At 49.1% G+C, this 14,107-nt stretch overlaps 1 long non-coding RNA gene across 3 annotated transcripts; it reads left to right on the top strand.

The window, feature by feature from the left end:
* The first annotated feature begins 373 nt into the window (after positions 1–373).
* LOC132668383 (uncharacterized) lies at positions 374–13,454 on the top strand. Of its 3 annotated transcripts, none has more exons than XR_009605562.3 (4): positions 374–460; positions 1,049–1,197; positions 10,545–11,097; positions 13,338–13,454. It is a non-coding gene; the product is annotated as an uncharacterized LOC132668383 (long non-coding RNA). The 3 variants fall into 3 exon arrangements; XR_009605564.3 differs by lacking the exon at positions 13,338–13,454 and adding an exon at positions 12,083–12,193; XR_009605563.3 differs by lacking the exon at positions 10,545–11,097.
* The last annotated feature ends 653 nt before the right edge of the window (positions 13,455–14,107 follow it).

Raw genomic sequence — 14,107 nt, 5'->3', positions numbered from 1 at the left:
AGCACTCCTGTATCCCTTGGGTAAATTCCTAGCAGTGCTATTGCTGTGGACCCCAACTTCTAAGACAGAGAAGAACCGAGCTGCTCAGGCTGAGTTGGAGATGGGGGGTGGGGCGGGGAGGGTGGCCGCTGGCCTTTAGGAAGGATGCCTCCTTTTGAGTGAAACCCTGATTGTAGAACAGCTGCCTCTTTTTAGAGGTGAGGAAACTGAGGAAACCAATAAAGACCCCCCCTGCTCAAAGTCACATGTGTCCACAGAATCCTAAATCCTCGGAGGCTCCGAGTTCCAGGGGTGGAAACGCCCACTTCTGCGCCGCCCCTGTGAGCCCCGGCGTCACCTAAGGCCCCTGACAGCGCCCGGGTTACCAGGCAACCGGCCTTGTTGCCCAGCGCGGCCCGTTAGCGCCTCCCAGCTGCCCTCCCAGCCAGAAGTGGTCCAGCCAAGGCTGCCCGGCTGGCAGGTAGGGACAAAGGGATTAGGCCCCATTTGACAGACAGTGTTCCTCCCATTTGCATGTCATTAAGCTGCAGGCCAGTTAGCGGAGGGGGACACATAGCTTCAGATTCCCTGCCAAGCCAGGGCACAGAGGCGCTGGGCTTCATTTGCATTTTGGACACCTGCCCTGAGCCACGGGAGGGGATTTGGGGGGGGGGGGGGGTAGAGTTTTCTTGAAGAGCTGACTGGGGGGAGGGGGAGGGCTGGGGTGGCCTGGGAGGCTGTGCTCATCTCGGTGCTCACCCCAACCTTTCTCTGTCTCCCTCCCAAACTGACACAATCTGGAACAGACCTTTCTGAGGGGTGGGGGGGGGGGGGGGGGAGGGTCGTTATTGTCCCTGGGCTTCAAACGTGCCACCAGAAAGCATCTCGAGGGGAAGACAGGTACCTTCTAACAACCAGGCTGCACCCCCACCCCCAGCCAGCATCCCCATGCCGCGCGCGCGCACACACACACACACACACACACACACACACGCACACCCTAGCCCAGCCAGGGGAAAAGGAAGGAAGAAAGGAACACAGGCTGCATTTTCTCTGCACTCCCCTTCAGAGGCCTCCCGGGGCGCTCCTGATTGACAGGATGCTAAATGCAAGAGGTTTCCTGCGATAGAGAAAGAGATTTTCTTGAAGCATTCAACTCCTGACCTTTAAGAGCTTGGGGAGCAAAATGATTTTCAGTCACTTGGGCCTGAGTGAAAGGTATGTGAATTGATCAACCGCAGGGCTCGGGCCTCCCGAGGTCTCAATGTTATGTCATTAAAATCTTACAATCGAGTTATCCTAATGCATCCGAGCAGCCACCTTCTCGGAGGCGATTAGTAAATAGACTCAAAGTTACATGGTACCGAACGCTTTCTCCCAGGGCCGCTCCAGCTCCAGGAAGGTCAGCAGTGAGTTAGGGGCTTAGAGCCGAAATCTGACCTGGGCTGTTTGGGGCTTTCTTTTTGACACTCCACTAGACTGTGGTAGCGATTGTTGGCTTCCTCTCGCATTTTTTCTTCTGGCTTTCTTTCTCTTGTGGAGCTGCCTACCGCTGCGGCCAAAAGCTGGCTAGGGATGTAGACCTGACTACTCACCCCGTTGCCTCGTTCCCCCCCAGCCGTGGTTGGTCTGGGGTACACCTGACCTGGCTGGACCAATCAGAATCTTCCTTGGGATCACTCTCTTTTTCCTGCGGAGGCTGAGCGGGGAGAGTGTGAAGGTGGGTTGGTGGCAGCCATTTTGCCTGCCGTGTGTGCTCTGTCTGCGGCAGGTGGTCAAGTGCAAGGAGCAGAGGTGACAGGATAGAGTGAGAGAGGGCGGGTTCCTAAATCCTCTGAGCTACCCTCATAGCTTTCTTAGCTCCATGAACCTCGAAACTCCTCCTTGGCTTAAGTTGGCCAAAGTTCATTTCTATGGCTGGAGACCAAAAGGCTGCTGGGCAGAGGGAGCTGGTGGTCCCAAAGTACAGTTGTCTGGGGCTTGGGGAAAATGAAATTGATAGGGAATGGTATCAGGTGTGATGGTGCAAGTCGCAGGTGCCACAGCAGCGCCTCAGGGATGGCCCACTAAGAAGGGAAGCTGCAGGAGGAGAGGGACTTTTGTCTCTTTTCCAGCTTCCAGAACGATGCCTGGCAATAGCTCCCCTCCTCCCTCCTCTCCTTGGCTGCAGGATCTTGACTGCAGGATCACATGGCACCTCTGCTTTCTCTTGATCCGTCCCCTGTCTTTTTGACTCTCTGCTCTTTCCTAACTTCGGTTTGTACCTGGCCACCATGACCCAGCTCTCCTCCACAGCCTCTGCTGGTAATCGCTTCATTCTTGGCATCAGATCCAAGTGCGTTTCCAAGGTCAGAGAAACAGCATCGGACTGGCTTGGCTCATCTTTTTGTACCAGGTTAACTCACAGGTCAGCAGGGTGTCCATGCCTGAGCTCATCAGCTGAGGGGGTGGGGCAGGGAATCACGTGGTATAAAACATGGCCACCAGGGCAGTAGAGATTACAGGTCAACCAGTTCTCCCTGGGAAGAGTCACAGCGTCTCTAGCACAGAATCTTCTGTTCAGACTAGACTGAAGGAAGCCAAGGACTGTCTACACTTCCCCTTCCTGGTTCCAGAAACTTCACCTGAGGCACAGAATTTTTGGTCGGCGGTGGGAACCCTTCCCCCATTCCAAGGCGTTTGCTCCCAGGTGCCTCTCTGGTGTGTTTCTTGCTTGAATTGCAAATGGAATCAGTGCATAAACCCTACATCACTCAGAGCCCCATGTTGGCAGTATCTTATTTTTCAATTTCTTTTTTTTTTTAATTGAATGAACATATTCTTTGCAAGCCGTTCTACCTTGGTGAAGGCTGTTCCCCTGTGATTCATCAGAGTAATAACTAGAAACACCATTATTTGGCTCTATCCTCCTGCTGAGAACATCACATAACTGAGAAATGTTCATGCATTTCACAGAGTTGCAGGGAGAGGAAAAGGGAGGCAGCGGGAGGAGGAGGAGAGGGAGGAAGGAAGGAACAAATGATAATGTACACGCACGGATAGGCATCCAGAGCTGTGGCGAGACATGGAGAGGAAAATGCAGACCCACACGTGGTTGCTGATCACACACACACACGCACACACACACACACTTGAAGGCACAGAATGAACCATACATATTTCTCTACTCAGGTTATCTCACACTTGAAAACAATTTTTTTTTTAATAAACTCAAAGAATTTCAAAGTGAGAAGAGATGTTGGAGAGCTGGTCCAATCCCCTCATGTAACATGCAAGAGAAATTAAGCTCAGAAAGACAGCGGATAGCCCTATGTGTCCCATTTGCAGACACCCACGTTCCTGGATTTCCATCTAGAAACGTATAAATCAACTAGTCTGAGATACGGGGCGCATCTTTATTTATGTTTATTGGGCTCTCGTTCCGGAGTTAATGATTTTGAGACATCCTCATCACTTCGATCGAAGGTGTGCCTAAAATATTCTTGCTCTTGGTGTTTGTTTTGTTTTTGTTAATGACCTCGGTTAGGTTGGCTGAGCACCTGGCCGTATTTTCAAAAGGCTCTTCTCTGAACAGGGAGGCCCCACAATAAATGTCATATAAACTCTAGCATGTTCTCGGGGGCTGTGTGAAGGAAGGCTTTTAGGGTTAGAGAAGTCAAACGTTCAACTCAGTCTTCTGGGAACACTCCCATTTCTTCTCCAGTTGCATTGGACGCTTCCTTAGTCCAGCTCTCCTCACCTCCTGCCCGAATGATTGCCTGGTCCACTGACTCATTCCCACGTCTCCTAAAACATGGCTCTCACCTTGCCCTTCTTTGGGTGACCAGCACCCCAAGCTGCACGTGTCACTTTTGCATCGATCAGTCATCTTCTGGCTGCAAGTGAAAACACCCAACTCAAGCAAGGTGGCAAGCTTGCAGAAGGACTGGGATATTTATGGGTTCACCTAACTGGATGTTCAAGGGGTAAAGGCTGGATTCTGAGGTCTTATTGGTGCCATCAAGAACATCTCTTTTCCTCTCTTTCCTTCATTGTAACTTTTCCTCTTGTTTTCAACTTTTCAGTGTCTTCATGATGGATGCGCGTCATATAAATGATCTAGAGCTGAAAAATTGCAATCCAATCTGATAATTTCTACTTTAACCAGAAATTTAAATCCACTGAAATATGTTGTGATTAGTACTCTGTATGGATTTACATGCACTGTTTTATTTTTTGCAATCTTTTTTACTCTGCTTTTTCTATATTTCTTTTTCTTCCATCTATTTGTTGGAGTGATCTTTTTCCTTATTTCTCTTCTTTTCCTTTACTGGTTTGGAGCCTGTACATGTTTTTAGTGGCTGTCTTTAATTTTTTAAACACCTTAGGATACTTTAACCACTATTGGCCCCTTATCATCTTTTTTCTAAAGGTATTTGGGGATTTTTTTTAGGCCCCTTCCTATCTTACATGCTATTCTTACCCAGTACTTTAGTTTCACATTGTTTTATATTTAATAAAATTATTTAATGTCATCACTATAGTTCTATACAGGAAAAATTTGATTGGATTCTTCCACATGTGTATCATTTTATTTGTTTAACAATTCTCTTTGCACCTCAGTTCTTGCTTCTAGGTAAAATTTCCATCTTCCTAGGATCATCATGCCATAAGTCCTTCACAGAAGACCTGTTAATAGAAAACCCAGGGGCACCTGGGTCAGTTAAGCGTCCGACTTCAGCTCAGGTCATGATCTCACAGTCTGTGAGTTCGAGCCCCGTGTCAGGCTCTGTGCTGACAGCTCAGAGCCTGGAGCCTGCTGCGAATTCTGTGTCTCCCTCTCTCTCTGAACCTCCCCTGCTCGAACTCTCTTTCTTTCTCTCTCTCTCTCTCAAAACTAAATAAATAAACATTAAAAAAAAGAAAACTCTGTGTTTCTTTGAAGTGGCTTTCCTTTTTTCTGCCTCTTAATTAGAATTCTAATCTGGCAGGGTTTTTCCTCTCAACTCTTTGAAGATGTTATTCCGTTTCCTTCTTGTTTCTATAGATGCTATTAAAGTTGATATTGCTCTAGAGTTGCTAATTCCTTTATAATAATCTCTATCTTTTCTCTGTTCTCTCTCTGAAGACCTCTGTCTCTTTGGGGCTCTGAGGTTTTAGTACAATGTGTGGTGTTCAAAGGGTAGATTTGTTTTTATTCATCCTGATTGAGACTATCTGTGATTCCCGAGTCTGAGGATTAATGCTTATCAGGAATTCTGAAATATTGTTAGACATTATGTTGTCTAATGTTGGCTTTCTCTCATTCTCTCTACTCTCCTTCTGTAACCCCAATTAGATGTACGTGGTGTCTTCTCATCTTGCCGTCCATATCTCCTAACTACTTGTCCGTATTTCTATCTCTAAGTCTCTGCATGCTGGGTATTTTCCTCAGACATATTTTCAAGTTCACTAATCCTCTCTCCAATTGTATCTAATCCACGCTTTAACTCATCCCCTTTTTTATATCAATGAGTATGGTGTTTTCACTTCTAAAAATTCTATTGGGTTCTTTTGCAGCATGAAAATTATTTTCCCATATTGCCATGATCTTGTATAACAAGGGTCAAGTCCTCCTTTTACGTATGTATTCATTTCAAGCATGCTCATTTTGAGGGACTCAAAATGTTCTGCTACCTAGAGTTTTTGGGGTGGAAGATATTAGGGTCTAATATTGTTCTTTGTTGGGTTTCCTGACTCTCATTCAAGGTGGATATAGATTCCTTGTGTGTTTTGTTAGGTAGGCTTAGGAGACTACTGTCAATGAAGCTTTATCTGTGGAGAATAATTTGGGTTGATGGCATGTTGCCAGGGTCTGAGTTTGCTTCTGTTCAATACCCCACGGGCATTCCTTTTCCATTTTAGCATCATTTTTATGTTAGCTGTAGATTTGGGTATTCCCAGACAACGCAGGTTGTACCACGACATAGCTTAACCCCTCGCGTGATACACGCTTGAATTATAAATAATCGGGGCGGGGGGGACGCTCCCCACTTCAGAGCTCAGGTCAAGACACAAAACAGCTTTCCTCTTTTTCCCTTGTGTAAAATGCTATGTTCAGGCTGTATCCAAGTTCAGTGGTTATCTTCGGTGTGGTTCCAGATCCCAAAACAGATATTCCCGTGCACCTCCTTTAGGGAGGGAGTGGTCTCCAGAGAAACCTGTGAGAAAGTGAGGGGTGAAGGAGAAGAAGCTGAACCAAGACATGGTTTCAGCTAAAGCCTAATCTACGGGGAGCACTGGCATGGAAATGGTACCACAGGGCTGTCCGCCAATGAGGCAAGACCTTTGACGTATCCCTGCGTCAGTCAGTGGCCGGCCGTGGCTGACTCTGAAGGTAGGTGGGGAGAGACCGTGACCTCCCGGTATCCCCCCCCCCGAAGAGGAGATTCCCAGCTGCTGAGGGACATGTTCCGGAGAAGAGTGCAGCTGGGAGCTATTAGGATCCCAAACTCACAACAGCTGGGAGTTGGAAGAACTGGCCAGGCAAAGAGGATCTGGGCAGGGCACCAAGGGCATCTAAGACAGTGGGAAAGAGTGTTATAATTGATTAACAACAACAACAAGTTATGCAAGCTGTTCTTTGTTGAGCACTTATGTGCCAGACATCATCCTTAGTGCTTTACATGTGTTCTCATTTAATCCTGATAATAACCACAGAGCTAAGTGCTGTTATTTCCCAAGATTCTGGCTAAGGAAACTGAGTGAACCACAGAGAGTCTAATTAGTCAAGGTCACACAGGAGACAGGGTTCACGTTGCACCCTAGAACGAGGACGCATCACCAGTCAGTGACGCCCGGTGTGAGCATGAGGCACAGGAGTAGCCACGCTGGTGGCAGAAATATACCATTTTGAAGACATGGGACTGCCTTGGGCAGGAGTCGTCTCCCTCCAGATGCCTCTGACCTTTACCTGGGTGCTCTATAGCTCACCAGCTCGCACTGTCCAGGACACAGCAGGAAGACAGTGTCTCCTCCCAGAAACTTCCACTTCTAAAGGAAACTGACCACCCAGACACCATTTGGCCTCTTGAGCTGCCAGCCAGGGTGGTAAGAAATTGAGTAATCACGACATATGAAGAATGGGTGAACGGACTGGAGACATTGAACCCAGAAGGGCGTTCCGAGGGGAGTCGCAGGGTCTCAGAGAAGAAGAGGACGGCTGAACTCGTGCATTACGATAGACGAAGGGAGAGACCCAGAAAGGCGTAATGACTTGCTCCAGGTCTGGTGTCTGGTGGTTTTAACCCACGGCCTCTGATTGAGTGGTGCGCTGGTAACTGTTTAACGATCAGCTCTCCGAGAATCCAGATTTGTAGCAATTGCCAGTTTATGTTGTGTAAACACTCCCACTGTGGCCAATTTCAAGCTCCCAACGTGCCATCACGAAATGCAGAGCTGGGGGGAGATGTGCACCGTCGGCCGTTGTGAATTGGTAGAAGCTGGCGTCTGCACACCAGTGATTCCCAGCACAGAGCTCGTTCTGCAGGACCAGTAATTCCCCAACACTAATCCCACAAGGCAGCCCAGCCATTCAAGGAGCATTCTAAGGTCACCCACGTTTGAAATCAGAGCATTCTAAATCCCCTTCTCAGAGCACGGTTTGATGCGTTAGCTTCGGAAAGGCCCCAAAAGTCCGGCAGTAAAGAAATCTGTGCAACTTCAATTAGCTCAGCATTCTCCAAACCCGTTTGACTGTCCAACCATTTCGTCACATGCCTCTTAGTAGCATCCCTTGGAACTAGTGTTCAACGGGGCACACTTTGGAAATCGCCAACCAACACAACGTCTTCACATAAACCAAGGAGACTCCGCTTGCTGTTCTCTTTGGTTCCAGAGGTGGGAAATGGGACCAATGGATTAAAATCAGGGGAATCAAAATCCAAACTGGTATGAGGAAGTCCTTCCTAATAATAAAGACCACCCACAATAGCATGAAGCTAGGTCTTGAAGGGAAAAGGGAAAAGGTCTATTAACATAGAGAATGATGAAGGATCGTATGTCAAGGGACGCTGGGAATGGACTTCTTGTACCAGGAAGAAGGCTCGAAAAGATTCCTTTGAAGGACTACGTCTGTGAAGTCCCAGGATTCCGTTAATTTGAAGCGCATAGATGGTGTCTGGGGTCCCAGAGCAGCGCTCTGTCGGAGAGGGGGCTGCCTATGTATAGAAATAGAGATTCCAACTCTATTGATGGGTGTGATATAATTTTAGAAGGACTAGGATACCGTCACTTTCCAAAATCTATGTCTTCAATGTCTAGTTTCTGCATGACTTCACCATTAGAGCTTTATTTCTTTAGCTTAATACTTTATTCCATGTTTAAATGTACATTCTTCTGGGAAAGGGGTGGTTTGACCTAAGCTACTATTGGCCAGTTATATCATAATCTGCAGTGTGGTTAGGATCTCGGTTCCTCCCAGAGAGCAGGTTTTGTTTGGAAAGAAGGACCAGGAGAGGGGCAGAGGGGACGGGGGTGTCTGGGGTAGGGGCTGCAGAGACTGCTGGCCAGGGGCGCCTGCCGTGGGAGCACCAAAGACAGTCTTGGCTGCCTTCGTGAATGTGTTTGGGACCAGGCCTGTCCTGAAGACATCTCAAAACTATTTTAGGAGGCAGCAAATTTAGCTGGTGGCTGGTTTGCAAATCATCCAGCTATGGTAGTATTTCTGATGAGACAATCTGTCTCAGAATGAGACATTTAAAGCCTTTACAACGAAAAGGGATTTGCCTCTCTGAACACTACCATCCAAAAAGCACAACCATTGCCGCTTCTCTCGCTGGCCAAATCCAGCAGCGGGTAGAACGTTCGTGACCACGCTAGCATCATTTGCCCAGAGCTTTCCAGGTAGGAAACGTGTTCCGTGTTTACTACCCGGCCGAATTCTCGGAACAGCCCCCAAAAGCGAGTGGTCTGGTCTTTATTTGATAAACGGGGAAACCAAGGCACTCACCTGGGGTTACCCAAGGAGCAGACGGCCTGGAAGTCATTTTTAAAAATTTTGATTTGCATTTTAAACAAGCTAATACACGTATTACCTTTAAACTGTTCGGTAGTTCCACAGGGCTTTTAGTGAAAAGTATCCCTCTCAGCTCTGATTTCCCAAAACCTAGAGGCAATCACTTTTTAGCTATGTCTCCTTGTATTTATCTTCATATTTCTTTTTTATAAGCTTATTTATTTTGAGAGAGAGAGAGAGAGAGCGAGCGCATGCAGGGGAGGGGCAGAGAGAGAAAGGGAGAGAGAGAATCCCAAGCGGGCTCCATGCTGCCAGCACAGAGCCCAAATTGGGGCTTGAACTCATGAACCTTGAGATCATGACCTGAGCCGAAACCAAGAATTGAATGCTCAGCTGACTGAGCCACCCAGGCGCCCCTGTCTTCTTATTTCTTTTTTTCTTTTTTTAAATTGTTTAATGTTTATTTATTTTTTGAGAGGGAGAGAGACAGAGTGTGAGTGGGGGAGGGACAGAGAGAGAAGGAGACACAGAATCTGAAGCAGGCTCCCGGCTCCAAGCTGTCAGCACAGAGCCTGATGCGGGGCTTGAACCCATGAAGCGCGAGATCATGACCTGAGCCGAAGTTGGGTGCTTAACCCACTGAGCCGCCCAGGCACCCCATATCTTCATATTTCTAAGTAAAATGTTTATACTTTACTTCTTGGTTCAAAAGAAATTTAGAGATGATCTAAAATCTTCCCTCCCTGCAAGCTGGAGATTTAATTTTTTCACATTCCCATTTTCATTCACACCCCCCCACACACACACTTGTCCGACCCACCCTGAGACATACACTCACATACACTCACAGTCACACACACTCACATGCACACTTATGTTTACGTCACAGCTTTTATTTCTGCAGTGGGAGTTTGAATTTCCAGACTCTCTCTGACTGCTCTTTTTGTGTAGCATCCTGTTTTTGTTGCATAGACACTGTGTCTTCCTCTGGGATTTTACTTTTCTGTTGGAAGTTTTCATTCGCTCCCTACACTCTTTCTCTTTCTCCTGAGTCCCCCTTTCCAACGCTTCCATATTGACATCTGCCTTTCAAGTTAGACATTGTCTTTGAGTATCTGGTAATTCCTGTCTTCACATCCATGTGTACTTATAAGAAGCTAAAAGGCGTTCAGACACACTCAGTGCCTGGGTGGGTGGCTTCACTATAAGATGATGAGATAGACAGTAGCCAATTCCTTATGGTACTCCCTCCGCCAGCATCTGTAAGAATTTCCTCTTGGGCCTGTTGGTTTCCCCAGAAAGAAAGTCATCCACCGGGGAAGGAATAGGGAGGTGACTCTAAGCCTCGCCTCCAGCATTCTGGGAGCCAAGTGGCAGACCGGCCCTTGCCTCACCCTTGGTGGCACCTACGTCCCCCAAGGCCAAGGCTCTCGTGTTTAGCCTTTCCGAGAGCAAAGCTCCTTTCTACTGGCTGGGGAAGACACAGTGGCTTGGTGGTACTAAGAGGGGAGGAAATCCGGGGTCACACTTAGTCGGTTACAGAGCCTACCAGAATAGTTCCTGGGAGATAGACTCCAAGTTTTGCCTGTAGGTTGTCACGGTGCCGGGAGAGAGGGAAGCAGGATTGAGCAGAGGGAGGAGAGGAGCCGCAGTCACCACAAAGGACTCAGCCAATCCCAGAGAGACCTGGAGCTGGAATGATCTCCCTGAATTGCCTTGCCCCGAGGCAAGAGGGATGGGCCTTTACTGTCTTTCATTGCCCGGCCAGGGGAAGTGGGCTACCCCAGGGATGGGTGGCGACCTCGGGCAAGAGGATTCCCTTTAATTAAGAGCACGTCCTGGAGAGAGACCTGAGCTGAGAGTCATCAATACTCCCAGCAAGCTGGGGAAGTGAGTACCTGAAGCCTGAGGGGCCTCCGGGCAGCACACCGTGACCACGACCATGGCCGTGACCGTGACCGCTATGGCGCACCCTACGCTGCTCAAATGACCTGCTATCACAGGGTTCCATTCCCCGGGGAACGTGTTACTGGTTTGCATTTACTGCCTTGGCCCTGGGTGGGGGAGGCCGTTTGAAGACTTCCACTTGGCCTTCGCTACAGTAACTCTCAACTCCCCACGTCAAGGACTAGTTCTGCCAACTGGTAAGTATGTCCGCTACAAAGTCTGCACTTGGAGTCTGGGAAATGAACAACGGGTAGGTCTGTAGACTTAGTGGACCTGTCACGAGGTACCTGGGTCAAGACTCCGTTTATTACCCGTCCCCCGCTGTGTTCGCCCCGCTCCAACAGAGGTGTCACGATAGGCCTGGTGAGCAGCAGTGGTGGTGAAAGCGGATCCTGAGAGAGTTTTGCATCGGCCTGCAGGGGAGAGGCCTCCGCCTCACCTTCAAGCGCGAGAGGATTGCTCTCTTTTAACAGAAAAAAAAAAAAAAAAAAAAGGGCACAACTTCTGTGGACCCACAAGGTTCAGAGGGATCTGGGGATTGAAGGCTTTGGAGTGCATCAACCTGAATGGCCCCATCCAGTTCTCAGGGTCCCGCTCTTCCCCAGTCGCGGCCCTGACCTTGGCATGACCGACTTTCTGAGTTCAAGAATTCGACCTCCTCTAGAATTCTGCTACTCTTGTAATTAAGTCATGGATCTCTGGTCCTCGGCTTCTCTTGCCCTCTAGTTGCAAGAGTTGAAGTCTTTTTATGTGCTGCCGATTGGGCTCGCTGACTTTCAGACTTAGCCTTTAATTGGTGATTAATCACCCTCGGCCTTTTCTTTCTTTCTCCAATGCGTCAATTGCCCTTAGCGGTAGCCGTTTAACTTGACAGTCTCTTTAATTACTACTTCCCCAGAACCTCTCGAATGTCTCGAATATGGCCCCCACCAGAGTACTACCTTCCCCCCGGTATCCCATTCTGGTGTGCCGTGAGCGAACGTTTTAACAATGACCCCAAGACAGCATGCCAGGGAGTTATCCACGCCAGCTGAGGAGCCCTCCCCACCAGCCAGAGGCCAGCAGTAGGAAATCTAGCCCCACAATCCCATTTTAGAGTCAGCTCCCCTGAACCACTCCTGGGACGCACCCTCTCAGGTTGGGCCCTCTGGGCCACAGACTGAGACAGAGATCTGTATTCAGGAGATGTGTTTGGGAGTGGCCTTGGGACGCACACCCGGGAGGAATGATGGAAATACTACCATGCGTTCCCAAGCAATTCCCAAGGTGAGTTCAGCACCACCTCGCCCCTCGGCTTCCAGGGGTCCTCCCGGCTTCCAGCTCCTGAGTCTTTCTGGGGTTCTATTTTTTAGAATCGGTTTTCGTTAATTTTTTTTTTTTTTTTAAGGGAGAGCCCAACTGGGGGAGGGGCAGAGAGAGAGGGGGAGACAGAATCCCACGCAGACTCCACGCTGTCAGCGCAGAGCCCAATCCGGGGGCTCGAACCCACGAACGGTGAGATCGTGACCTGAGCCGAAGTCAAGAGTCAGACACTTAGCTGACTGAGCCATCCGGGGTCCCCTTTCTGGGGTTTTACAGCGGGGAAGAGTTTGGCCCTTTTTGCCTCCCTGGCCCACCGCCACTCCCCCGCCTTTACAGGGACCCTGGCTGTCTCCCATCTGATGAGTTATCTGTTACAAGTTCTACTTCCCAGCTTCAACCATTTTATTGGGATCCCTTGCGTGATGTCATTTCCTCTTACTCACGCCCAGTGTGGATTTATGCCCCTATTTTTATTCCTTCATTGTTATTTTAGTAGGGTTTGGGGAGGGAGTGAAAGTAAACACATGTTCACTCTGCCACATTTATTGGGCATCTGTCATTGAGGTTGTATTAAACAGCAAACAATCTGAGCCCCACCTCTTCTTCTCAGCACCCTTCTAGTAGCTTCCATCCCCTAGTCTGTGAATCCTGACCTTTCCTCATCTAGGGCAGAGTGTTCTCTTGCAGTCAGAACTTCCCTGTCACCTCTACCTGAAGAGGAGAACGTTGTCCCCAGCCCCACAAGATCTGACCCAACGATCTGACTGTATGACGCTGTCCCATGTTGTACGGAAATGACCCTTTGGGGACTTCACATTCCTCCAGGGCGCCGTTCCTCCTCCACCAACACCTCACAGCATCTGAAAAGCTCCCTCCTTTCCCTAGTGCCTCTCACCTGGGGCTCCCACATTCCGGCCCCGACCACGATCCAGCCTGGTCAGCTCCAAAATCATTGTTTCTCAAAAGGATCATGGAACATCTTGGGGTGTGTGCCACTGTTTCCGGGAGCTGGGGGGGGGGGGGGGAACACAAAGCCACAGGGTGAATATGGGGCATTATCTTGGGGCGTTAACATCTGCCCTGTTGAAATAAATAGAATTATGTATGTTACGTTTTTCTTTCCCCACCCACTCAGGTCCCTGCCCTCGTGGAACTTCCATTCTGGTGGATATAAGCAGTGAGTACGTGGAAGACAGAAACACCCATCTGGCTGCATAAACGCTCCCTGAATGAGTAAAATGAAAAACTAATTAAAAAAAAGAAAGAAAGAAAGAAAGAAAAGAAAAGAAAGGCCCCCTTATTAACAGTCATATCTTTTCTTGCAAAGGGTAAGAAAAGCTGAGGTTGAAAATTCTGAAAGCCCATTAAGAGGCTGAAACCAAGAAACATAACCCCGTGGTTGGGAGATTGAAAACGGGCTTAAGAAACATAACATCAGGACTCTCCGGGGAAGTGGTTAAGTCAGAGCCAAAGGCATTAACACTGAGTTAAGAGGAGCTCGAGCTAATGAGAAGGGAACGGAGCGTGGGGGAGCCCGGGAGGGAGGTGACTGGGGATCAAGTGCAGGACGGGGGAGAAAGGGAGGCAGGAGGCCAGCGCACGCACACGGAGTCATTGACATGCCAGGCACGGGCTCCCCACTGGCGGGAGGAAGCGGCTGCCAGGGAGCAGGAGTGCAGAAGTGAAATGGGGACCCGCGAACGGCCCCCCGGGTCACACTCCGGACTTCTGACTCCTGCCAGGGACTGAACGAGCATGTGGCCAGGGCCTGGGCCGGCCAGATGTGAGGGTGTTACAGGGCTATGCGGCAGGCCCGGGACAGTTTCCTTCACCCTCTCCCTTCCTGGCCCTTGCCCCCTCCCTCTCTCCACCTGGCTCTCTCTGAGCCCCCATCTTGGTCCAGGT

Source organism: Panthera onca, chromosome B3 (assembly GCF_046562875.1).
Source record: "Panthera onca isolate mPanOnc1 chromosome B3, mPanOnc1 haplotype 2, whole genome shotgun sequence".
NCBI classification, from domain to species: domain Eukaryota; kingdom Metazoa; phylum Chordata; class Mammalia; order Carnivora; family Felidae; genus Panthera; species Panthera onca.
This window is presented reverse-complemented; position numbering and strand designations above follow the sequence as displayed.